The following is a 26,845-nucleotide window of genomic DNA, read 5'->3' as shown; positions in this document are numbered from 1 at the left end:
ATGACTATGATGCTAGGAGTCAGGCTCTCTGAACGGTGCTCAGTCAAGAAAATACGTCCGACATGGCCATCTGAAGCAGGCCAAGTTTTATACCCACTGTTTGGGGCTGCTTTCTATCTATCTATCTATCTATCTATCTATCTATCTATCTATCTATCTATCTATCTATCTATCTATCTATCTATCTATCTATCTATCTATCTATCTATCTATCTATCTATCTATCTATCTATCTAGGGATGTTGCTACGGGTGGGCATATACCCGCGTGCAAATAGGATGCAAGATAGGGGGGGTGCAGGGCCCGGCAGCACGGGCATAGTTGCCAACAGTGTTTATGGAGACATTGCTGGCAAAATACTGTCCCGAACGTGTGCCGGCACCTGCCGTATTCAATTGTATATTGACAGTGATATCAGGGGCTCTCCTGGAGCGTAAATGCCGCCCAAAGTTTTCAGCTTCTACAGGGAGCATATATGGACACTGGCGTGAGATTACTCCTCCAGGAGCGGAATCCCCAGCCATAGTGTTGCTGACTCCTGGATTCCGCTCCTGGAGAAGCCAAGGAGGGTTGTGCGGCACTACCTATTAGGGGGGAGTGTGTTGTACTGTCAACAGGAGGTGCTGTGTGGCACTATCTACAAGAGGAGGTTGTTCATTATGTCACCATATAGTCTCATTAGCCTCCATTATACAATCTGTTTTAGTCAGACAAACTGACCTCTTTATTTTAATTTATTGTTTTGCTAACTACCTTATATAACTATATTGCTTGCAAAATGTACAAATGGTTTTATGCTCGAGTTACTTAAAAAAAAATGAAAAAAATGACATAGATTGATAGGGAAAGCAAACATGGCGAGGGGGAGTGAGATATTGAGAAAGAGGTCGGGTGAGAGGACAAAATGAATGTTTGCCCCGGGTCTAACTTCATTGCATAATTGTATGTGGTAATTGCTGGAAACTGCAATGCTGTCAAAGGGTATTTTGGTAAAAAAAATGCAGTAAATATAATACTATATGCACATATATACACTACCGTTCAAAAGTTTGGGGTCACCCAGACAATTTTGTGTTTTCCATGAAAACTCACACTTATATTTATCAAATGATTTTTATTTGAAATAATAATTTTCTCCTTCAAACTTTGCTTTCGTCAAAGAATGCTCCATTTGCAGCAATTACAGCATTGCAGACCTTTGGCATTCTAGCTGTTAATTTGCTGAGGTAATCGGGAGAAATGTCACCCCATGCTTCCAGAAGCCCCTCCCACAAGTTGGATTGGCTTGATGGGCACTTCTTGCGTACCATACGGTCAAGCTGCTCCCACAACAGCTCTATGGGGTTGAGATCTGGTGACTGCGCTGGCCACTCCATTACAGATAGAATACCAGCTGCCTGCTTCTTCCCTAAATAGTTCTTGCATAATTTGGAGGTGTGCTTTGGGTCATTGTCCTGTTGTAGGATGAAATTGGCTCCAATCAAGCGCTGTCCACAGGGTATGGCATGGCGTTGCAAAATGGAGTGATAGCCTTCCTTATTCAAAATCCCTTTTACCTTGTACAAATCTCCCACTTTACCAGCACCAAAGCAACCCCAGACCATCACATTACCTCCACCATGCTTGACAGATAGCGTCAGGCACTCTTCCAGCATCTTTTCAGTTGTTCTGCGTCTCACAAATGTTCTTCTGTGTGATCCAAACACCTCAAACTTTGATTTGTCTGTCCATAACACTTTTTTTCCAATCTTCCTCTGTCCAATGTCTGTGTGCTTTTGCCCATATTAATATTTTCCTTTTATTAGCCAGTCCCAGATATGGCTTTTTCTTTGCCACTCTGCCCTTAAGGCCAGCATCCCTGAGTCGCCTCTTCACTGTAGACGTTGACACTGGCATTTTGCGGGTACTATTTAATGAAGCTGCCAGTTGAGGACCTGTGAGGCGTCTATTTCTCAAACTAGAGACTCTAATGTACTTGTCTTGTTGCTCAGTTGTGCAGCGGGGCCTCCCACTTCTCTTTTTACCCTGGTTAGAGCCTGTGTGTGCTGTCCTCTGAAGGGAGTAGTACACACCGTTGTAGGAAATCTTCAGTTTCCTGTCAATTTCTCGCATGGAATAGCCTTCATTTCTAAGAACAAGAATAGACTGTCGAGTTTCACATGAAAGCTCCCTTTTTCTAGCCATTTTGAGCGTTTAATCGAACCCACAAATGTAATGCTCCAGATTCTCAACTAGCTCAAAGGAAGGTCAGTTTTATAGCTCTTCTAAACAGTAAAACTGTTTACAGTGGTGCTAACATAATTGCACAAGGGTTTTCAAGTGTTTTCTAATCATCCATTAGCCTTCTAACACAGTAAGCAAACACAATGTACCATTAGAACACTGGAGTGATGGTTGCTGGAAATGGGCCTCTATACACCTATGTAGATATTGCATTAAAAACCAGACGTGTGCAGCTAGAATAGTCATTTACATTTAGCACATTAACAATGTATAGAGCGCATTTCTGATTAATTTAATGTTATCTTCATTGAAAAAAACTGTGCTTTTCTTTCAAAAATAGGGAAATTTCTAAGTGACCCTAAACTTTTGAACGGTAGTGTATATATATATATATATATATATATATATATATATATATATATATATATATATATATAAATATATTTATCTATCTATCTATCTATCTATCTATTTATCTACGGTGAAGGAAATAAGTATTTGATCCCTTGCTGATTTTGTAAGTTTGCCCACTGTCAAAGACATGAACAGTCTAGAATTTATAGGCTAGGTTAATTTTACCAGTGAGAGATAGATTATATTTAAAAAAAAACAGAAAATCACATAGTCAAAATTATATATATTTATTTGCATTGTGCACAGAGAAATAAGTATTTGATCCCCTACCAACCATTAAGAGTTCAGCCTCCTCCAGACCAGTTACACGCTCCAAATCAACCTAGTGCCTGCATTAAAGACAGCTGTCTTACATGGTCACCTGTATAAAAGACTCCTGTCCACAGACTCAATTAATCAGTCTGACTCTAACCTCTACAACATGGGCAAGACCAAAGAGCTTTCTAAGGATGTCAGGGACAAGATCATAGACCTGCACAAGGCTGGAATGGGCTACAAAACCATAAGTAAGATGCTGGGTGCGAAGGAGACAACTGTTCGTGCAATAGTAAGAAAATGGAAGACATACAAAATGATCTGGGGCTCCATGCAAAATCTCACCTCGTGGGGTATCCTTGATCCTGAGGAAGGTGAGAGCTCAGCTGAAAACTACACGGGGGGAACTTGTTAATGATCTCAAGGCAGCTGGGACCACAATCACCAAGAAAACCATTGGTAACACATTACGCCGTAATGGTTTAAAATCCTGCAGTGCCCGCAAGGTCCCACTGCTCAAGAAGGCACATGTACAGGCCCTTCTGAAGTTTGCAAATGAACATCTGGATGATTCTGAGAGTGATTGGGAGAAGGTGCTGTGGTCAGATGAGACTAAAATTGAGCTCTTTGGCATTAACTCAACTCGCCGTGTTTGGAGGAAGAGAAATGCTGCCTATGACCCAAAGAACACTGTCCCCACTGTCAAGCATGGAGGTGGAAACATTATGTTTTGGGGGTGTTTCTCTGCTAAAGGCACAGGACTACTTCACCGCATCAATGGGAGAATCCTGAGTGACAACCTCCTTCCCTCCACCAGGACATTAAAAATGGCTCATGGCTGGGTCTTCCAGCACGACAATGACCCAAAACATACAGCCAAGGCAACAAAGGAGTGACTCAAAAAGAAGCACATTAAGGTCATGGAGTGGCCTAGCCAGTCTCCAGACCTTAATCCCATCGAAAACTTATGGAGGGAGCTGAAGATCAGAGTTGCCAAGCGACAGCCTCGAAATCTTAATGATTTACAGATGATCTTCAAAGAGGAGTGGGCCAAAATTCCATCTAACATGTGTGCAAACCTCATCATCAACTACCAAAAACGTCTGACTGCTGTGCTTGCCAACAAGGGTTTTGCCACCAAGTATTAAGTCTTGTTTGCCAAAGGGATCAAATACTTATTGCTCTGTGCAAAATGCAAATAAATATATATAATTTTGACTGTTATTTTCAGTTTTTTTTTTTTATATAATCTATCTCTCACTGGTAAAATTAACCTAGCCTAAAAATTCTAGACTGTTCATGTCTTTGACAGTGGGCAAACTTACAAAATCAGCAAGGGATCAAATACTTATTTCCTTCACTGTATCTATCTATCTATCTATCTATCTATCTATCTATCTATCTATCTATCTATCTATCTATCTATCTATCTATCTATCTATCTATCTATCTATACATATATATGATAGCCTGTAAAAATTATAATATACTGCAATACATTAGTATTGCAGTGTATTGTACCAGCGATCTGACGATCGCTGGTTCAAGTGTCCTAGGGGGACTAATAAAATTTGTAAAAGTTTATTCAAGTTTTTTTTTTTAACTTTTAATATTTATTTTACTTTTTGAGATACAGCTGCTTTATATCCTGTGTACAGAGCAGCTGTATCTAGAGCTGCGACCTGTATTTGTTAGGTCCGCGAGACTGATGGGTTCAGTGTTAGCAGATCCTACGTATCTCTGACACAGGATCGAGCGGCTATTGATCACATATAAGTTTATAACTTAGATGTGATCGATTACAGGTGGATCCTGTGTGTCAGATGCAGGACCCGCTTTCACTGAGCCTGTCAGTCCCACGGACCTGACGGATTCAGGTCTTAGTGTAGGATACAGCTGCTCTGTACACAGAATACAAAGCAGCTGTATCTCAAAAAGTAAAAATATTTTTTAATAAAAAGTATTTTGAAACACACTTCTAGACATTTTCATTTAAACAAAAAATTATTTCAAAGGTGTACATAGCCTTTAAACTAAATAATCTTAAGTTTGCACTCCCTGTTGAGGAATCTGGCATTAACCAAAAACCACCCCATGAATCAGTCAGGGTCATTGGCTCAAACACCAACATTTTCAATGTATTTATTCCGGGAAATGGCGTAAGTACATTGATAAATCTGCCTCTATGTTTTCATACTGTTCATCCATGCCACTTTTAATGCATTTACATTTTGGTGCCAGCTGCCTTGCACTTATTGCTACAGTTTATTTTAAGATCCACTGATATTTTCTCGTTATTTTCCATGTCAATTTGTTAATTATTATAGTATTTAAGGTATAATGGTAAAAATGTGTGCTGTCCCAAGTGCATAACTGCACAAATAAAAACATTAAACTTAATTTACTGCTTTTCCAGCCAACCTGGCAACTTCTCTAAATCCCTCTGTAGTATAATAGAATCCATTCTATTTTAATGACTCGACATGACTAAGGCTCTGTTCACATCTGCTTGGTGGTTTCTGTTGATAACACAAACCACGATGAAGTGCCAGATCCATCGCACGATAGAATGGTATAGCAAAAAACAAAAACTACTTAGTTAATGATATTCAGTGAAAGAAGACAGAAAATGTATTCAAATTTTAAATGTGAGGTTGGGTTTTAATTTCCTATTATATCATGAATAAAGCCTTATACATGTTCCAGCCTCATTGAAACAGTGTCTGGTTTCTGCATTTACAATGCATGTAAAAAATGCCTGCAGTTTAAAAAGTTTTTTAATGGTGATATTTTACACGTGTTTTAGTGGTGTTTCATTTATTTTTGTGTTATTTTGTACAGTTGTTTTTTATGGCATTTTTTAGGCAGAAAATACACCATACCTAGAGCAAGTTGTGTTTCAATAAAAAAACACTAACACCAAAAGTGCCATTAAAATGCCACAAATATAGTAGCATAGTTACTGTACATAGTTGATAAGGTGGAAAAAAAGACACAGGTTCATCAACTACAAACAATAATCCTACTGTGTGAATTTAGAGAAAGGCAAAAACCCTTATGAGACGGATCACAATTGCCTCATTAGGGGGAAAGAAAAATCCTCCCTGACTCCGAATATGGCAACCAGAATTAATACCTGAATCAACTTCCCATCTCCAGAGTCAGGACCGGCCTTAGGGGTGTGCAGCCTGTGTGAGTGTACAGGCACTGCACACTCCCTGCCTGTAGGGGGCGCCACTGGGCAGGCCATTTGATGAGCTCTTTATCCTCTGGTCCTGGTTACACACACGGAGGAGACAGGAGCAGAGACAGCAAGAGGAGAGAAGGAAGCTCTGCCCACAGCCCGCCCCTGCAAAAAACCTGTCAGCAGGGAAGAAGATAAGTGCCTAATGGAGAATCTATCTTCTATTTGTGCCTGTATATGTATCTCTGTTTCCATATATGTCTCTGTGCATGTATATGTGTCTCTGTGTTTCTATATATTTCTCTTTATATATGTCTATATGCATGTGTGTCTATATTTGCTTTTGGACTTGTATATGCTTGTGTGTGTGTACATGTCTCTCTCTCTCTCTCTCTCTCTCTCTATATATATATATATATACATATATATATATATATATATATATATATATATATATATATATATATATAATCTGTGTGTTTGTGTGCCTGTGTGCATATATGTGCCTGTGTGGGTATATATGGGTGTATATGTTCAAGTATGTTTGTGTATAAGTGTCTCTGTGCATGTATGAGTGTGCCTGTGTGTCTGTCTATATATGTATGTATATGTGTGTGTGTGTGTGCGTGCGTGTGTGTGTGTGTGTGTAGACACTGATGTTGGACGGGTGGCCTGGCTCGCAGTGTCCTTTCTAATTCATCCAAAAGTTGTTCGATGAGGTTGAGGTCAGGGCTCTGTGCAGCCAGTCAAGTTCTTCCACGCGAAACTCACCCAACCATCCCTTTATCGACCTTGCTTTGTTCACTGAGGCATAGTCATGGTGGAACAGAAAAGGGTATCCCCAAAATGTTCCCACAAAGTTGGAAGCATACAATTGTCCAAAATGTCTTGGTGTGCTGAAGCATTAAGATTTCCCTTCACTGGATCGAAGAGACCTAGGCCAATCCCTGATAAACATCCCAGTAGCATTATCCCTCTTTCGCCAAACTTTACAGTTGGCACAATGCAGTCCGGCAGGTAATGTTCTCCTGGCATTTGCCAAACCCAGACTCATCCATAAGATTGCCAGATAGAGAAGGGTAATTTGTCACTCCACCAAACACGTTTCCACTGCTCCGGAGTCCAGTGGCGGCGTGCTTTACACTACTCTACTTGACGCTTGGTATTGTGCTTGGTGATGTATGGAAACCCATGCCATGAAGCTCCCAGGCACAGTTTTTGCACCGATATTAATGCCAGAGGAGGTTTGAAACTCTGCAGTTATTGAGTCAGCAGAGCTTTGGCGACTTTTATGCACTATGCGCCTCAGCACTCGGTGACCACATGCTGTAACTTTACGTGGTGTACCGCTTTATGGCTGAGTTGCTGCGGTTCCTAAATCCTTTATTTTTTGCAATAATACAACTCACAGTTGATCGTGGAAAATCTAGGAGGGTAGAAATTTCACAAACTGACTTGTTGCAACGGTGGCGCCCTAGTACAGTACCATGCTGGACCTCAGTGAGCTTTTTAGAATGACCCATTCTTTCACAAATGTTTGTAAGGGCATGACCAGACGTGGCGGAATTGCTCTGGAATTCCGCTGCGGACAGTCCGCAGCGGAAATCCGCAGCGTACACGTTTCTCCATTGCCTTCCACAGCTTTGTGGTTGGGTTCGTTTACACGTTGCAGACAATTCCGCTGCGTAGCATAGGCTGTGGTGCGGAATTTGGTGTCCGCAGCATACAATGGTTGTTGCGGACGTGTAGCGGACTTGTTGCAGACTCATTGCGGAATTTCTCCATTGACTTCAATGGAGAGTCAAAATTCCGCAATGAAGTCCGCAGATGTTATGTGTGCTGCGGAGCGTATTGGTTTTACTAACATGACATTTCTTCGTTCTGGCTGGACCTATGTATTTCTAGGTCTACAGCCAGACTTAGGAAGTCAATGGGGCTCCCGTAATTACGGGTGACTACATGTGTGCACCCGTAATTCCGGGAGCATTGCTAGGCGACGTCAGTAAATAGTCACTGTCCAGGGTGCTGAAAGAGTTAAGCGTCGACAGTAACTGTTTCAGCACCCTGGACAGTGACTTCCGATCACAAGATACATCAACCTGTAAAAAAAATAGAAGTTCCTACTTACCGAGAGCTCCCTGCTTCTTCCTCCAGTCTGGCCTCTCAGGATGACGTTTCAGTTCAAGTGACAGCTGCAGCCAATCACAGGCTGCAGCGGTCACATGGACTGCCACGTCATTCAGGGAGGTCGGGCTGGATGGCGAAAGAGGGACGCGTCACCAAGACAATGGCCGGGTAAGTATGAATTTCTTTTTACTTTTACTAGGGAAAGGGCTGTCCCTTCTCTCTATCCTGCACTGATAGAGAGAAGGAAAGCCCTCTTCCCCTCAATACGCAACGGCTAGTCCGCATCAATTTAATGCCCATTTTAGGCAAAGCCGCAACAGAATCTGCGACACAGATTCTGTGCGGCATTGATGCGGACAGTGGCGGAAGAACTCTGCCACGTCTGTGCATGCCCTAAAGGTGACTGCATGGATAGGTGCTTGATTTTATACACCTGTGGCAATGGAACTGAATGACGTACTTGAATTCAATGATGAAGAGGTATGTCCTAATACTTTTGTCTATATAGTGTGTGTATAGATATGGATAGATAAGGATAGATATACAGAGATATAGATATATACATAGATCTATATTGTGTGTATATACTCTAGTTTGTGCGTGTGTGTGTGTGTGTGTGTGGGTGTGTGTGTGTGTGTGTATACATATTTTATTTTTTTTCTACTGTGTGTACAGATGTAGCCGTCTTTATCTCAACTTTTAACGTATCAAATACACAGTGGCAAGATCCTTTATCTTGACGTTTGCAAGGACTTTTCAATGGCTTTTGTTGTGTGATATCACGCTGAAGCAAGTTATCAGAATCAAGCTAAAGATGCTACATCAGTAAGTATATGTATCTGGATGTAAATAGAATTATATATGGCTGGGGATCTAGGATTGCTGTTACTTGTTGTGCTGCCTTTCTGTACACTAGTGGTAAAAATCTGGATTTTAGTCAAAGAATAGTAGTGCAGTACTACTAGCAAAGCAGACAGGAAGTTATATGGTCGATTACGGAACACTGGCCTGAGCTGCTGTACACAAATGGCGCTAGAACGATGCTGCGCTAATGTATATAGTGGGGTTATATTTTAAACTTTTGCCAACCTGCTTGAACAGCCATTTTTGCATTGCACCTCTGAAATATGTTAAATTAATTATAAGACTACAGTCACTCTAAGGCTGGGTTCACACGTGGCGGAATTTCACTTGAATTCCGCTGCGGACACTCCGCAGCGTTAATCCGCAGCGGAGCCGTTTCTCCATTGACTTCCACTTTAATTTAGAAGTGTTCGTTTAGACGTTGAGTAAAATTCCGCTGCGGAGCATAGGCTGCGGAGCGGAATTTGGTGTCCGCAGCATGCTCTGTCTGTTGCGGATCAGTGGCGAACTGGTTGCGGACTCATGGCGGAATTTCTCCATTGACTTCAATGGAGATTCTAAATTCCGCAATGAAGTCCGCAGCTGTCATGCACATGTTATGTGTGCTGCGGATGCGTCTTGCTTTTTTAACATGACATTTCTTCATTCTGGCTGGACCTATGTATTTCTAGGTCTACAGCCAGACTGAGGAAGTCAATGGGGCTCCCGTAATGACGGGAGCGTTGCTAGGAGACGTCTGTAAATAGTCACTGTCCAGGGTGCTGAAAGAGTTAAGCGATCGGCAGTAACTGTTTCTGCACCCTGGACAGTGACTACCGATCCCAATATACAGCAACCTGTAAAAAAATAGAAGTTCATACTTACCGAGAATTCCCAGGATGACGTTTCAGTCTAAGTGACGGCTGCAGCCAATCACAGGCTGCAGCAGTCACATGGACTGCCGCGTCATCCAGGGAGGTAGGGCTGGATGCCGAAAGAGGGACGCGTCACCAAGACAACGGCCGGTAAGTATGAAATTCGTTTACTTTCACTAGGGAAAGTGCTGTCCCTTCTCTCTATCCTGCACTGATAGAGAGAAGGGAAGCACTTTTTCCGCAGTCCGCAGCAGCTAGTCCGCATCAATTTACTGCACATTTTGGGCAGATCCGCAGCGTAATCCGCAACCCGGATTAGGTGTGGCATTGATGCGGACAGTTGAGGAGGAAATCCGCCACGTGGGGGCATGCCCTATGGGCATGTTCAGACGTGCAGGAATTTTTCTGCTGAAAATGTTGCTGCAATTATGCAACGAGTCTGCAGCAGCATTTGCATATTTGACAGGTAATTCAGATGTTGCGGATATCACTGCGGACCTTCTGCAGATTTCAGCTTTTGCATTTCAAAGGCTGAAATCTGCAGTGAAAATTCGCTGTTTCTACACTGGCAGCCAAGCATGCTGCGGAATGAGATTCCGCACTGTTATTTTCCGAAGCATCTGAACTAAGTTACCTAAAAAGCTATAGAAAACAATGAAAAAAACGGCTGCTGCAGATTTCCCCTGCGGATTGTCCACAGCAGAATTCAACAGCAATTCTGCCACGCCTGAACATGCCCCTACTGTTTAGCAAGTATAGATGTAGATATTATAATGTGAAACATAAATACTAATCATATTAATAATAATAATAATAATAATAATATTCTGGAAATAAACATTTACAGTACTTGTACATATTTATTCTACTTAAATCATGAGAAAATTGATGACCAATTAGTGCAGAAATGTAACATAGTTATTTTTTTTTTTTAATACACTGGTAGATACATTATGATTCACAATTGTTTGCATTTCATATTGAACGTACCTGTACCTTGTTAATGTGTTAGAAAACGTACGTGATGCGGTGTATAATCTCACATTATCAATGGTATACTTGAGAAATGCACACAGAACTACATGTTTAAGACTATAAGCATTCTTCTAATTATTTATCACTACCAGCATGCAGCTGGAGCATTTATTTTCTGCAGACATTTGTTCTAAAACTAAATGTTGCGCCTAAAAATTCTGCAGTGGCTCTTTAAATGATATGAAGAGCAACAGTGCCACCTGGTGACAAACAGATTTAAATAGATTTACTACCTTACTAATGAATATGCTGCATAAAGAATATTTGTTGGGCACATAGTAATCAATTCAAATATTGAAATATAGTTTTGGATTTTACTTTGTACATTACACTTACAAAGGTTAGGAAGGTTACAGGAAAAAGTTTCCATTCTCTTGAGGATTGTATACAATCTAAACTCTGAACATCTGTTATGCAATACTTAAGGCATCATTCCTTGGTGTGAATTGTTAGACATAGGATTTATTGAGGCTTCATACTTCTCCCTGTGACCTTCATTTTCAATAGTAGATGACAACAGTCCAGTGAGCAGAGCTTCTTCTGACACTAAGATCTATGAGGGAGTGTTGTGGGAATGCTCTGTGACATGTGTAGAGGTCATTCATGAAGAGAAGCGAGGAGGAGCGGAGCTGTCGCCATCACCTCTTTTCAATGGTGTGATACGGTGTTATTTATTATAGAGGTTTGTTAACCCAGCCCTCTGATAATGAGATGCTGACTGACCCTACCACCCAGAGAACGCAACACAAACCGAAAAATGACAGGAACGTTTGTTTGAGCTCCAAGCCAGAGTTGAAATATTTTAGATTTCGTTTTTATAGATAAAAAACCAAACCATAAACATAAACGTGTTCAACATAAACACTTGATTTATCATTTTCTGATGATACATTCCTTTTAAGTAAATAAATATTTGACACATATAAAAAGAAAAAGACAGTCATGAGAACTGATGCTTTTTTTGCAGCAAACTCAGAATGGCTCAAGATGGTAAAAATACAACTAAAAGCAGCAAAACACATGGAGAGAGAACACAAATAATACTGTCGGTTAGAGATCGTACCATCTGAGAGATTAGTTTCCTGAAGGATAAAAAGGCTCTGCTTCTGTCAGATTTGACAAGACGAATAATGCTGCATGCGGCAGTACCTGACAGCCCCCATTATAAGTTTATATGGTCCGTTGATCGCTGATGGTATCCACCATATGACAAATTTCAGCGGAAACCGAAACGCAGGTGTGAACAGTGCCTAACCTCAAACATAAAGGCAGAGCAATATCCCCTTTGTTTTGTCAATATATTGAGAACTAGAGAATGCAATGCAATATTTCACAGCCAAAAGCATCAATTTCAATATTTTTGCCACTAGATGGCACACTTTATGTGGCATAATTGGGTATATTTAGGTAATGCAGAAATGCCATGTAAGAAGCTTAATTTCTGGTAATTAGGTATATTTGGCTTATTGCAGGGGCTGCTTAAAGTGTAAGGGTATGTGCACACACACTAATTACGTCCGTAATTGACGGACGTATTTCGGCCTCAAGTACCGGACCGACCACAGTGCAGGGAGCCGGGCTCCTAGCATCATACTTATGTACGATGCTAGGAGTCCCTGCTACTCCGTGGAACTGCTGTCCCGTACTGAAAACATGATTACAGTACGGGACAGTTGTCCTGCAGAGAGGCAGGGACTCCTAGCATCGTACATAACTATGATGCTAGGAGCCCGGCTCCCTGCACTGTGTCCGAAATACGTCCGTCAATTACGGACGTAATTACTGTGTGTGCACATACCCTAAGTATTATTATACTTTTTTTTTTGCATAAATTGGTAGTCCATGTGAATATAATGTATGAATTTTGTAAAATATCTTAATAGGGGAAAGTGGCATCTTCCATCAACCTTTAGATCCCCGTTTTCTGTCTACTGGATACCTGTAAGGGTATGTTCACACGCTGAGAGGCAGTTACGTGTGAAAAGACAGACTGTTAACAGCTGCCTCGTTTCACACGTAAATGCTCCTCCTCGTAATTTACGAGGCCTCTGAGACGCTCGTAAACCTTGAGCCGTGCTTCATTGATTTCAATGAAGAACGGCTCAAATTACGTGGCAAAGAAGTGCCCTGCACTTCTTTGCCGAGGCAGTAAATTTACGGGTCGTCGTTTGACAGCTGTCAAACGACGACTCGTAAATAACAGGTCGTCTGCACAGTACGTCGGCAAACCCATTCAAATGAATGGGCAGATGTTTGCCGACGTATTGTAGCCATATTTTCAGACGTAAAACGAGGCATAATACGCCTCGTATACGTCTGAAATTTGGCCGTGTGAACATACCCTTAATGTTCACAAAACTCCTCACTCACTAAAAAAAAAAATCTGTCTTCAGTATGAGGGTATGTTCACGTGGCTTATTTTCAGCCGTTTTTCAGCCCGTAAACGGCCAGAAAGATGGCTAAAAATACGGGGGCTGAACGCCTCCAAACATCTGCCAATTGATTTCAATGGGAAAAACGGCGTTCCGTTCCCACGGGGTGTTTTTTTACGCGGCCTTTTTTCAAAACGGCGCATAAGAAAACGCCCCGTAAAAAATAAGTGGATGTCACTTCTTGAGCCATTTTTGGAGCCATTTTTCATTGGGTCAATAGAAAAACAGCTCCAAAAACGGACGTAAAAACGCATAAAAAAACGCTTGATGCTTAAAAAAACGCTGAAAATCAGAGACTGTTTTCCCTTGAAAACAGCTCCGTATTTTACAGCTGTTTTTTGTTAAGCGTGTGAACATACTCTTACATTAAATAGATGACAGTAAGGGTATGTTCACACGTAGAGTCAAAAACGTCTCAAAATACAGAGCTGTTTTCAAGGGAAAACAGTCCCTGATTTTCAGACGTTTTTTGAGCAACTCGCGTTTTTTACGGACGTTTTTGGAGCTGTTTTCATTGGAGTCTATGAGAAAACGGCTCCAAAAACGTCCCAAGAAGTGTCCTGCACTTCTTTTGACAAAGCTGTAATTTTACGAGCTGTCTTTTGACAGCGATGCATAAAATGACAGGTCGTCGGCACAGTACATTGTGAAGCCCATTGAAAGTAACGGGCAGATGTTTGCCGACGTATTGGAGCCGTTTTTTCAGACGTAATTCGAGGCGTAAAACGTCTCCATTACGTCTGAAAATAGGTCGTGTGAACCCAGCCTAAGGAGGGAAAAGCTGCAGCGGTATCTCAGTATCTCTCTGCTGTGGGGAGGAAGGGGTTTATTTTTACAGCCTCTTTGCCTTAGCCTGTGTGAGAGATTTCATGGGGGGGAGACATCTTCGTCAGAGTACACACTAAGGCCGAATTCACACACAACATTTAGGTGCGTCCTGCTGCGTTTTCAATGGCGTTTTTTTGAGCGGCCATATGTTATCAAATGCACTACACAAAACTGCTTTCTGATTTGTGGAATTTTTGAGGCAATTTTGTGGTCCGTGGCACTTTTTTTCTAAACTGCAGCAAGCCCTGGGTATGGCATTTTTTCAGGTGTTTTTCCCATAGACTTCTCAGAAAAAAAGCATATACAAAATGACACTAAATGAAAAATGCCACTTAAAAACGTCTTCAAAAAATGCATGTTTCATTACGCTAACATTTTTAGAAGCGTTTTTTGATGCAGTTTGAAACACAATACATTTTCTGGGTGTGAAACAGGCATAAAGCTCTTACAGCACACCAAGGAGGCAGTTGCATATGTCTGAGGCATGTTTTAAATGGGTCCTGATTGGCCTAAATTTACATAATGCAGTAGTTTCATCTGAAATCCATAAATAACATATTGTGACATATTGAGCCAGGTAACAAACTCATCTAACAACCTTGGTTCTAATAAATCTGCACTTATTTATGTATTTATGTAGATTTGTGATGTTATTTCTTTACTCTGATGTAATTGTATAAAAGAAACACAACTTTTATTTTATATAATACTGATCCTGATCCATTCATTTCTATCGGCGACGCACACCTTCCAGTATACTTACGGATGTGTGTCCGGGCCATAGAAATGACCCGCAAAAAATAGGACATTTCTTATTTTTTGCATTTATGGACCATGCTCCTGTACTGATTACTGTGAGAATGTTCCGCAAATGCGGTTGACACTCCGCCGCGCTTCCGTGCAGTATTTACTGACCGTAAATGCTGCATGGTCGGGTGCATGAGGCCTTACTGCCGACAATTATTTTTGTTTTTAAAAGTGTTAGAAATTGTCAGAACATAAACATGTTACATAATATGTAGAAACAAAATCAACAGATTAGTCTGTCAATGGAGAGAGAATAGGGACTGTAGGGAAACATCATGGCATTTCATCCAATCCTCCAGTGACAGAATACAGAAAAATATCCTCAATAATAGGTGTCTCAAACAGGCGGCCCGCCGCCAACATGCGGCCCCTGAGGCTGTCATCAGCAGGCCACATGCGGCCCCTCAGGCCGTCATCTGCGGCCCGCAGGGCATCGTAGCTCCCTCGTGAGAGGAGATAGCTGGCCGAAGGAGGAATGCGCCGGCGCTCCTTCATGACATCATGAAGGAGTGCAGTTCATTGGTGGTAGGTGAGCAATGACCACACAACCCCCTGTAGATAGTGCAACTCCCCTGTGGATATCGCCCCACACACATCCCCCTGTAGATATCACAACCCCCTGGGGCATACCTCCAAACCGTCCCGGATTCAGCGGGACAGTCCCGGATTCTGGACGCTGTCCCGCTGTCCCGAGCGGCCGGGGGTATTGTAATGACGGGGTAGGGAGACAGACTGGTGAGCCCTAATCTACCCGCCACTCAGTCCCTGCCTACTTGCAACGACCCGTCCTAGGCGACGGGGTACAACTGGGCGGCGGTCCCTACGCTCAGTAAGTGCACGACAGACAAGCAGACAAGAGTACACAGAAGCTAGGGAAACGGGGCAGCTGCCCACGTAGACAATGTGAGCAACTAAAGTAGTGAACGAGCCGAGTCAAACCAGGAGTGCACGAGGTACAAAACGCTGAGCAGGAGAGTGGTCAGTAAGCCAAGGTCAATAACAAGCAGAGGATCAGTAGTTCAAGCAGCAGAGCCAGGAAACAAGCAGAGCAGAATCACAGGCAAAGGAGGAAACAGGAAAGGCAGGTATAAATAGACAGTGGGCGGGAGCTAGCTCCGTCTGGCCAGGCTGTTATAGGCTCTCCCACTCCTAAGCCTGCAATCCTGAGTGGTGGAAGATGGAGTCAGTCTCACAGACCTAGCAGCAGGTGCAGACTGATTACCCACGGGCGTCGACACAGAAGCTGTGTCTGGCAGATCCTTTACAGTACCCCCCCTTTTATGAGGGGCCACCGGACCCTTTCTAGGTGGACCTGGCTTATTGGGGAAACGAAGGTGGAACCTCCTGAGCAATACCCCAGCGTGAACATCCCGGGCGGGTACCCAAGTCCTCTCCTCAGACCCGTATCCTCTCCAATGGACCAGGTACTGGAGGGAGCCTTGGACCATCCTGCTGTCCACAATCTTGGCCACCTCGAATTCTACCCCCTCAGGAGGGAGGCATGAAACACGTTGTGTACTCGAAAAGACGGTGGCAACTCCAGTCGGAAGGAGACGGGGTTAAGGACTTCAATGACCTTGTATGGTCCTATAAACCGGGGAGCAAACTTCTTGGATGGGACTTTAACCTGTTAGTGACCAGCCCATAGTCTTTTTACGTCGGTCACTAACGGGCCTTATTCCGATGTCATAGACTTTTTACATCGCGGCATCGGAATAAGTAAACAGAGCCGGGAGCTGTCAAATCTCCCTGCTCTCAGCTGCCAGAGGCAGCTGAGGGCTGGGAGAGTCCCTGCTCTGCCGGGTGAGATCGATATTAGTATCGATCTCAACCGTTTAACCCCTCAGATGCGGTGCTCAATAGCGAGCACCGCATCTGAGTGGTTTTGGAGAGAGGGAGGAAGCTTCCTCTCTCTCCCACCGACACCCGGCGATACGATCGCCGAGTGTCAGTGTCTCCTATGGCAGCCTAATAAAGGCCCCCAGGTCTGCCAGTAATGAATGCCTGCTAGATCATGCCGCAGGCATGACCTAGCAGATGCCTGTCCGTTTTAAATGGACAGGCATAATACACTGCAATACAAAAGTATTGCAGTGTATTATAATAGCGATCGGACCATCGCATAGTGAAGTCCCCTAGTGGGACTAGTAAAAAAGTAATAAAAAAAGTTTAATAAAGTTAGTTTAAAAAAAATGTGAAAAAAAATGAAAAACACACTTTTTCCCCTTACAAACTGCTTTACTATTAAAAAACCAAAATACAGTTAAAAAGTTACACATATTTGGTTTCGCCGCGTCTGTAACGACCCTGACTATAAATCTATTACATTACTTAACCCGCACGGTGAACGTCGTAAAAAATTAAATAAAAAACGACGGAAAAATTGCTGTTTTCTGTGAATCCTGACTTTAAAAAAATGTGATTAAAAAGTGATCAAAAAGTCGCATCTACTCAAAAATGGTACCAATAAAAACTACAAGTCTTCCCGCAAAAAAAAAGCCCTCATACAACTGCATCGGCAAAAAAATAAAAACGTTATGGCTCTTCAAATAAGGAGGCACAAAAACAAATAATTTTGAAAAAAAAAAGCGTTTTTACTGTGTAAAAGTAGTAAAACATACAAAAACTATACAAATTTGGTATCATTGCAATCGTAACAACGCGCTGAATAAACTTATCGTGTTATTTATACTACACGGTAAACGGCGTCGATTTAGGACGCAAAAAAGAGTGGTGAAATTTCAGATTTTTTTCTATTCCCCCCCCAAAAAAAGTTAATAAAAGTTAATCAATAAATAATATGTACCTCAAAATCATGCTATTAAAAAATACAACTTGTCCCGCAAAAAACAAGACCTTATACAGCTATGTCGACGCAAAAATACAAACGTTATAGCTCTTGGAATGCGACGATTCAAAAACGTAAAAAATAGCTTGGTTATTAAGGTCTAAAATAGGCTGGTCATTAAGGGGTTAAGGCGCAAATTTTTTATTTTTTATTATTTTTTGAAAAAAACTGAAACTTTACGGAATGGAAACATACTAAAATGGCAGCATTACCATTGATCGGTTGAACGGTACAGATGAAAGGTAACCCAACGCTGGTGTGAACAGGCCCTAAGGCACATGGTAATAAAGCAGTCAGATAAGCCAAATGCTAGAAATGATGTAATTAAGTTCGAGGTCAGGACAAGTCAGAGGTCAGATTCACAAGCCTGGGATCATATATAAAGGTCCACATAAGGGTTGTAAGCAGAGGATTCACTGAAACATACGGATGTAGCCATCTTTATCTTGACTCTGATAACATGCTGCAGCGTGATATCACAAAACAAAAGACATTGAAAAGTCATTGAAAAACTCAAGATAAAGAATCTTGCCACGGTGTATTTAATGCGTTAAAAGTAAAGGTAAAGACGGCTACATATGTAACAAAGACTGCTTGTTTATTACGAGGATATTTCCATAATTTAATGAAGTGATTCTGGAGTGTTTTGTTATTTATGTTAAGCGACATTATTATATTATGTTTTACATTGTCACTTTTTTTATGTATGATAATTTCCCTCATTGTATAGTTCTGTGAAATATACTATATGTCAGGCCCCCTGCCCACGATCGTGCCCGCAATCACGGCCCGCGATTGCGGGCACGGCCGGCTGCCAACTGCCACCCGCATTTTCGGGTCGTGCTCCCATACAAAGTATGGGAGCACGGCCCGCAAAATGCAAAAAAAACTGACATGTTCCATAATTTTCGGAACCCATCCGTAGCGCTACGGAAAGGTGTCAGCATTCAATTGAAAGTGAATGGGTCCATTTTTGCGGACCGCAATTGCTGTCCGCAAAAACAGAGGTTTTTTACGGTCGTGTGCATGGGGCCTCAGGCTTGGTTCACACTGAGTTCTTTTTAACGATTTTTTTTACGTGAAAATCGCACCGCAAAATGCGCCAAAAAACGGCCGAAAATGCCTATTTGGTATTACCGTAATCGTATTGACCCGCAGAATAAAGTTAACATGCTGTATTTACTGTGCTCCTTTAGGCGCACTGTGTTGTAGTTTTTGGTGCAGCTTTTGGCTCAGTTTTGTTTTTACCAAAGCTAGAAAGAGACCTAAAATAAAGAAAGGGTATTAAAAAGAAAACAGATGCATTTTCTTTGTTCGGTAAGGCCCTATTCACACGACAGGGTTTCCCGGCCTTCAAAAAACGGCCATCACATGCCCGCAGTAGGAACAATAGACCCCAAATGGGGCTATTCATATGACCGATTTTTTGAAGGCCCGGGAAACCCAGTCGTCAAAAAATGGGACATGCCCCATTTTCGGCTGTTCTCCCATCTGCACGGCTTCTATAGAAGTCTATGGGGCCGGGTAATACACGTGTCTCCCGTCGCTCGCTCTCTCCTCCTCCTCCTCCTCACAGTGCGACGTGCATGTGAGGAGGAGGAGGGTATTTGTTTGCTCCCTGTAGGAGCGGAATCCTAAATCCTCGGCCACAGCTTCGGCAACACTGTGGCTGGGCATTGGGGATTCCACTCCAGGAGAAGTCCCTGACTTCACTCTCCATATCTGGACATTGAAGTCAGGAAATTCTCCTGGAACGGTGGTGGTGGTGGGGGGGGGGTGCTATGTAAAAGGTTCCTGTGTAGAACTACTTACGGGGGGCTGTGTGGCATAACCTACGGGGGGCTGTGTGGCACTACCTAGAGGGGGCTGTCTGGCATTACCTACAAGGGGCTGTGTGGCATTGCCTACAGGGGGCTGTGTGGCATTACCTATAGGGGGCTGAGTGGCACTACTTACAGAGGGGCTGTGTGGCACTACTTACAGAGGGGCTGTGTGGCACTACCTACAAGGGGGCTGTGTGGCACTACCTACAGGGGGGCTGTGGCATTATTTACAAAAGGAAGTCTGTGGCAAAACCTTTACAAATGTAATTCATCCGTTTTTAAAACTGACAGGGAAAAAACTGATGCAAAACGTGTCAAAATCGGCCTTTAAAAACGGAAACACGGCCTGGAATGGAAAGGGAAAGGATGCAAAACGGATGCAAAACGGCCGAGAAAAACGGACCAAAATGGACGTTTTTATCAGCCGACACTAGGAACTTGTCATGTGAATAGAGCCTAAGCCCTTATGCACACCACAGGGTTTCCCAGCCCTGTGACGGACGTTCAAAAAACGTCCGTCACACGGCTGCAGTAGGAACAATAGACCACTAATGGGGCTATTCACCCGACCATTTTTTTGTCGGCCATACCCTATTTTTGGCCGTTCTCCTGGCCGCCCGGCTCCCATAGAAGTCTATGGGGCCGGGTAATACACGGCCATCACTTGAATGTGCTCCAAGTGCCGGCCGTGTATTCCGTTTACTCGCTCTCTCCTTCTCCTCCTCACAGTGCGAAGTGCATGTGAGGAGGAGGAGGAGCGTATGTTTTTTGCTCCCTGTAGGAGCTTCAGCAATGCTGTGGCCGGGGATTGGGGATTCTGCTCCAGCAGAAGTCCCTGACTTCACCGTGTCCATATATGGACACAATGAAGTCAGGGACTCCTGAAGCGGAATCCCCGGCGATGTGGCCGGGGATTTCGCTCCAGGAGAAGTCCCTGACTTCACTGTGTCCATATATGGACACAGTGACATCAGGCACTTCTGAAGGACATTGAAGTCAGGGACTTCTCCTGCAACGGTGGCGCTATCTACAGACAGGTAGGCAGGGGGCTGTGTGGCATTACCTATGGGGGCTGTGTGGCATTACCTATGGGGGCTGTGTGGCATTACCTACAGAGGGGTGTGTGGCATTACCTACAGGGGACTGTGTGCCACTACATATAGGGGGCTGTGTGCCACTACCTACAGGGGGCTGTGTGCCACTACCTACAGGGGCCTGTGTGCCACTACCTACAGGGGGCTGTGTGGCAGTACCTACAAGGGGGCTGTGTGGCACTACCTACAGGGGGGCTGTGTCAGTATCTACAGAGGGCAGTGTGTGGCATAATCTACAGAGGGAAGTGTGTGGCAAAAAATGTACAAATGAAATGAATTCAATTTAAAAACGGACAGGGAAAAAAACGGCTGCAAAACAGGTCAAAATCGTCCGTTAAAAACGGCAACACGACACGGAACGGAATCGAAACGGATGCAAAACCGATGCAAAACGACCGGGAAAAATGGCCCAATTAGGCCATTTTTATCGGCCGACATTCGGACCCTCTCGTGTGAATAAGACCTAAGTCTAATTCTGTGTTTGGCTCAAAAATCTGATTTAAACTGCATAGTGTGTGGAGACCCCAGCCTAAATGATAAGGACAAGAATCCTATTTCTCTTGCATAGGGAATCAGATGTCTTTATGTATGTAATCTGGAACTCCTAATCTTGAGCAGACATGAAAGAAGCACACTGAAGGGTCTGCTGGTAAGTGTGCAGAGAGAAAGCGGTAAGGTATCACTAAGGTGAGCAGAGAACAGAGGGTGAAGGGTACAGTCTGCTATGCTATTCCTCAGACCATTTCTTGTAATCATCACACCAAACTGCAAAAACGGAATTACGCTATTTATCTTTCTTGTAGTCCAAGCAGCAGCACAGAAACAATGAGGTTAAAGTAGGCCATCAGTATTAGACTGGTGGGGGTCTGACTCTCGGCACCCCCCGCCAATCACCTGTTTTAAGGGTCTGTGGTGCTCATATGAGCGCTGCAGCCTCTTCGTTAATTACATTTTTGTTTGTACTTTAAAACGCTGTTACTTTCGTGTAAGGTATTGGCAGTGGTGGATTAAGTAAACCATAGGCCCTGGGCTGTTCCACAAACCGCCGCTCTGCCATGTTTATAGTGAACACCACCTTTCTGTGCGAGCATTGACAAATGGTTGTTACGATTCCCCTTGTCAAAGGACTGTGTCACTACATACTGACAGTCTCCAACCTTCGCTGACTGTATTACACTGTTCAGGGACACTTCCTCTTGACAACAGGAATGGTAACACACATTTGTCTATCAGTCCTGGATACGCAAAGATATGTAGAATACAAGGATTACCTGCAACAGACATGTCAGGAGAGGGGACAGTTCCCCTATAGATCCAGTGACTCACAGGTGATGTCTTCTCTGATGGGAGTCGTTTTCTTTTCTTCTCCATCTGACGCAGACCGTTATGGTGACTTCTCCTGATGAGACATTTTTGCTCCTCACTTCTGCAGCCATTTCCTGCCTCTATAGAAACACACAAATTTAGACACCAAGGCCCAGAACCAAACAGTAAAGGAGTTGTCCGGGCGCAGACCATTTTTTATACTGATGACCTATCGATGTGCCTGGACAAGCCCTTTTACTAATAAATTTGGACCCCAGACTACATCATAGAATACATACAGACCCAGACCTTCTAAACTATTGCAGTCCCCAGACAAGACCCCCCTAAACAAATACAGACCCCAGAACAAGCACCCTAAATAAATACAGACCCCAGACCTGACCCCCTTAATACAGACCCCAGACCAGACCCCTAAACTAATACAGACCCCTAAATAAAGACCCCTAAACTAATGAAGACCCTAGACCAGTCCCCCTAAATACAGACCCCATAAACTAATACAGACCCCGGACCAGACCCCTATATACAGATTCCAGATCCCCTAAATACAGACCCCAGACTTTAAACTAATACAGACCCCCTAAATACAGACCCCAGACCTGACTGCCTTAAGTAATACAGACCCCAGACCAGACCCCCTAATCTAATACAGACCCCAGACCAGACCCCTAAATACAGACCCCTAAATAAAGACCCCTAAACTAATAAACCCTAGAACAGGCCCCCTAAATAGACCCCATAAACTAATACAGACCCCCAGACCAGACCCCCTAAATACAGACCCCAAACTAATACAGACCCCCTAAATACAGACCCCTTAAATTAACAGACCCCTAAATATACAGACCCTAAACCCCTTAAAATAATACAGACCTCCTAAATACAGACCACAGACCCCTTTAAACTAATACAGACACCAAACCTCCTAAATACAGACAAGACCCCCTAAATACAGACCCCAAACCAGGCCCCTAAATACAGACCCCACACCAGACCTCCTAAATACAGACCTGCCCCCACACAGTATAATGCTTCCCATACCTGCCCCACACAGTATAATGCACCACATAGCTGCCCTCACACAGTATAATGCCCCTATAGCTGCCCCACACAGTATAATGCCCCACATAGCTGCCGTCACACAGTGTAATGCCCCCTATAGCTGCCCCCACAGTTTTATGCCCCTCATAGCTGCCCCCACAGTATAATGCCCCCATAGCTGCCCCCACAGTATAATGCCCCCATAGCTGTCCCTACACAGTATAATGCACCTCATAGCTGCCCCACAGAGTATAATGCCCCCATATCTGCCCCACACAGTATAATGCCCCCCATAGCTGCCCCCACACAGTATAATGCTCCCCATAGCTGCCCCACAGTATAATGCCCCCCATAGCAGCCCCACACAGTATAATGCCCCCACAGTATAATGCAACCCTATAGCTGCCATCATATCAGACAGCCCCCTCCCATACCCAGTGTAATGCCCCCCATATGTGGCTTATAGAAAATAATAACATAATTACTTACCTATCTCCGTTCCGCCGACGGGTGGAGGATCTTCTCGTCCTCTGCACTGTGCTGTAAGTGACTCGGTACAGGCAGGCGCAATGAAGTCACTACATCGCGCCTGCCTGCACCAAGCCACTCACGGCACAGTGAATGCTGGAGCAAGGGGCCGTCAGCTCCTTGCTCCAGCATTGAATTCAACTATATTTGCATCCTGATGACGTGGACACAGTTGGAACAGGAACCTCGGTGAGTGGATTCCGACCCCCTGGAGGTCTTCACACGACTCCCCCAGGGGGTCATGACCCACAGTTTGTAATGTATTGTATTGTGCTGTCCTCTCCCCACCGCAAACACAGACAGCACAGTACAATTCACTATGGGCCCCGGGCCCCCTCTGCGGCTCACCAGGTGTTGTTGTTTCAACTTCCGGGCTCTCTTCCACCGTCCGCACCTCTTCCTGAATGGCTGGAACGCCCCTCACGTGATGTCACGTGTCCTCTCAACTGTACCTCGGACACCACGTCCTTGCCGATTTATATATAAGATTCTCTCCTCTTTGAGGGACACAGTCATCGTCAGTGTATCTAGAATAAATCCAAAATATCAGCATCTCTTGATTGGCTGGATGTTTGATTTTTTAAAATTTATCAACCAACCTACGTTAGTCAGAAAGTCAAAGATCTGTTGCATTTGCCTCTGCAGTGTACGAGCTGATTTAGCCTTCATCAACTAGTTGTCCAGATAAGAAATTATAACTATACCTTTTAATCTAAGGACCACTGTTAAGGACTCCACAGTCTTTGTGAAAAGCCTCGCACTGATGACTGCATGAATGGAAGACATCTGAACTGAACGTTTTTCAGAATGTCCCTCAATGGGAAGGCAACCTTCAGGAACCATCAAAGCATGTTTTTATCAGCATGTGTAAGTAGTTGTCCTTCAGATTTATGGTCACCATAAGTTCTAGAATAAATCTTATGGGTTCCATGCAAAACCTTTCTTTTCTTCTAAAGGAATTTAAGTATCTCAGATTCAAGAGGACTCTGAAACTTCCGTCTGGTTTGGGGAATTTGGAGTAGTCACTGCATTCCCTTGAGCAGGAAGAAACTTTCTCTACTACTCTTTTCTGGATTTCAGTAAGGCCGATTTTGCAGGCTCCTCTAACTCTGGTGACTTTGAATTTTATTTCTGGAAGAGAAACAAAGTCAATCAAATAATCATTTGAAATTATAACTTTTCCTCATTGATCTAGATGAACCGAAATCCAGTCGGGAGTGGCTATTATTATTTAAAGCACCTGCTCATTCCTTCATCAGCGTTTCTGACCTGGCTGTGTCCATTTGTAAGTATGGCCTTTTTCTGTGTTTTCGAAATCCAGTCTTGTACAAAGACCACCAATCTTCTCACTGGAATACACCAGGCGGCAGAAATTATAGGATGTGGAAAAGCAAATTATTTTCCCCCTATCTCTGTGTCTATAAGGAACTCCCCTTTGTTTGCTCCTATTCCTTCATCATGCTCCCGAGTTTGAGTACTTTGAGTACTTCTTGTGGACCTATTGTTATAGAGCGTAAGAATGTACCCTTATTATCAGACAATCCTTGTATCAGTTTGCCTAATTTAGATTAAAATAACAAACCAGGTTTATATTTCGTAGCGCATTGCACAATCTTTGATGTCATGTCAGCTGCCCGGGGCTTCAACTAGACAGCTCAGTGACTGGCAGATGGAAGAGCCATAATACCAGCTGGAGTGGTAGCATAACAAAATAAAGCAGTAGCTTTGAGAAATGTTTCCCTTGGAACGCCATCCTGAATGTTATCTTACGATTGAAACATCTAACTTGCGGCCCAAATTGTCATTATGACTAGCCCTAACCTTGGTTACCACAGTTCTCCTTAAAAACGGAGCAATTGCTATGCCCATTTTGGAGGGACACAACTTTCTTTAGCTGATCTTTATGTTAGCTCACCTGAGATGGCAAAAAATGCAGTCAGCTTGGTGCTTGCTAAATTGGGGTGCAGAGTCTAAGGAATCTCTTTTTTTGCCATTTAACCTCTGTACGGACTTTGCTGCAGTAATACCCAGGTCACGGTCCCCAAAGTAATCGCTGACTGGCGGCGGGCAGGTAGAGTAGACACAAAGACAGAGGGTAGAATGGTACTGTTACTAGGAGTAATACTACAAGTGTCAGACATAGAAACAAGGAGTCCACAGAACAAAATCAGGTGTAGTACTACAGGTTCCAGGCATGATATCCAAAGGAAAATGCAGCATGCATAGTCTGGAATACCAGAGGTCAGGCAGACATACAGAAGGTGAGTACAAAGTTCAATAATTCCAGTGGGGAATCAAGCAGAAGGTTAAGGAATGCACACAGACCGGAGTTCAGTGACAAACACCTAATAACTGGGAAAGAGTGGAGAACACTGAAGATTCATAAAAAGATCCCAGCCCTGTGATTGGCAAGACTGCAAAGTTTTCTGATTGGCCACTTGCTCATGGTCTCTGATTGGCCGGGTAGAAATGTGTTCTGATTGGCCAGATAGCCAGATAGTATACTAATTAATCAAGTGACCATGCAACCCGCGAATGTGACGCTAGACATCTTTGCCAGCCCGGCTGCGACACTTACTGAAACAGCGGCTGGCAGAGGATGACAGCGCAGGCGAGAACTTTACAGTACCCACCCTCCTGATAGAGTCCCCTGGACCCTCAGAACTGGAATTCCAAGGATCAGTTTGGACTGAGACAGGGGCAATTGTCTTGATATATACAATATTACCAGCCATCTTGGCAGGAAATACCTCCAGAAAACTCTTCTTACGCTCAGGAAGCAAAAAAGGACTGGAAATAATAAAACTTAAAAGCATTGCTTGGCAATGACTTCAGCAGTAACGGTAGTTTTACATGTAGCGTAAATACTGCAAATTTTCCACAATGTATTTCATTGTGGGAAATCCGCAGCATAGTACAGTAGCAGTAGAATGGATCAGATTTGAACAATTCTCATCCACACGCTGCGCAAATGATAAGTGGAATAAACGCTCAGAAATTGACCTGCGGTGCGTTCTTTTCATTCCGCAGCGTGTATTTGCATAATCACTGCTTTTTTTTGTTGCAGGTTTATACTTACCCAGAGTTCTTTGCTTCTTCGTCCAGGCCGCCCTCCTGGAATGATGTTTCATCGCATGTGACCGCTGCAGCCAATCCCAGACT

This window comes from Rhinoderma darwinii, chromosome 2 (assembly GCF_050947455.1).
Source record: "Rhinoderma darwinii isolate aRhiDar2 chromosome 2, aRhiDar2.hap1, whole genome shotgun sequence".
NCBI lineage: Eukaryota > Metazoa > Chordata > Amphibia > Anura > Rhinodermatidae > Rhinoderma > Rhinoderma darwinii.
Note: the sequence above shows the minus strand (reverse complement) of the source record.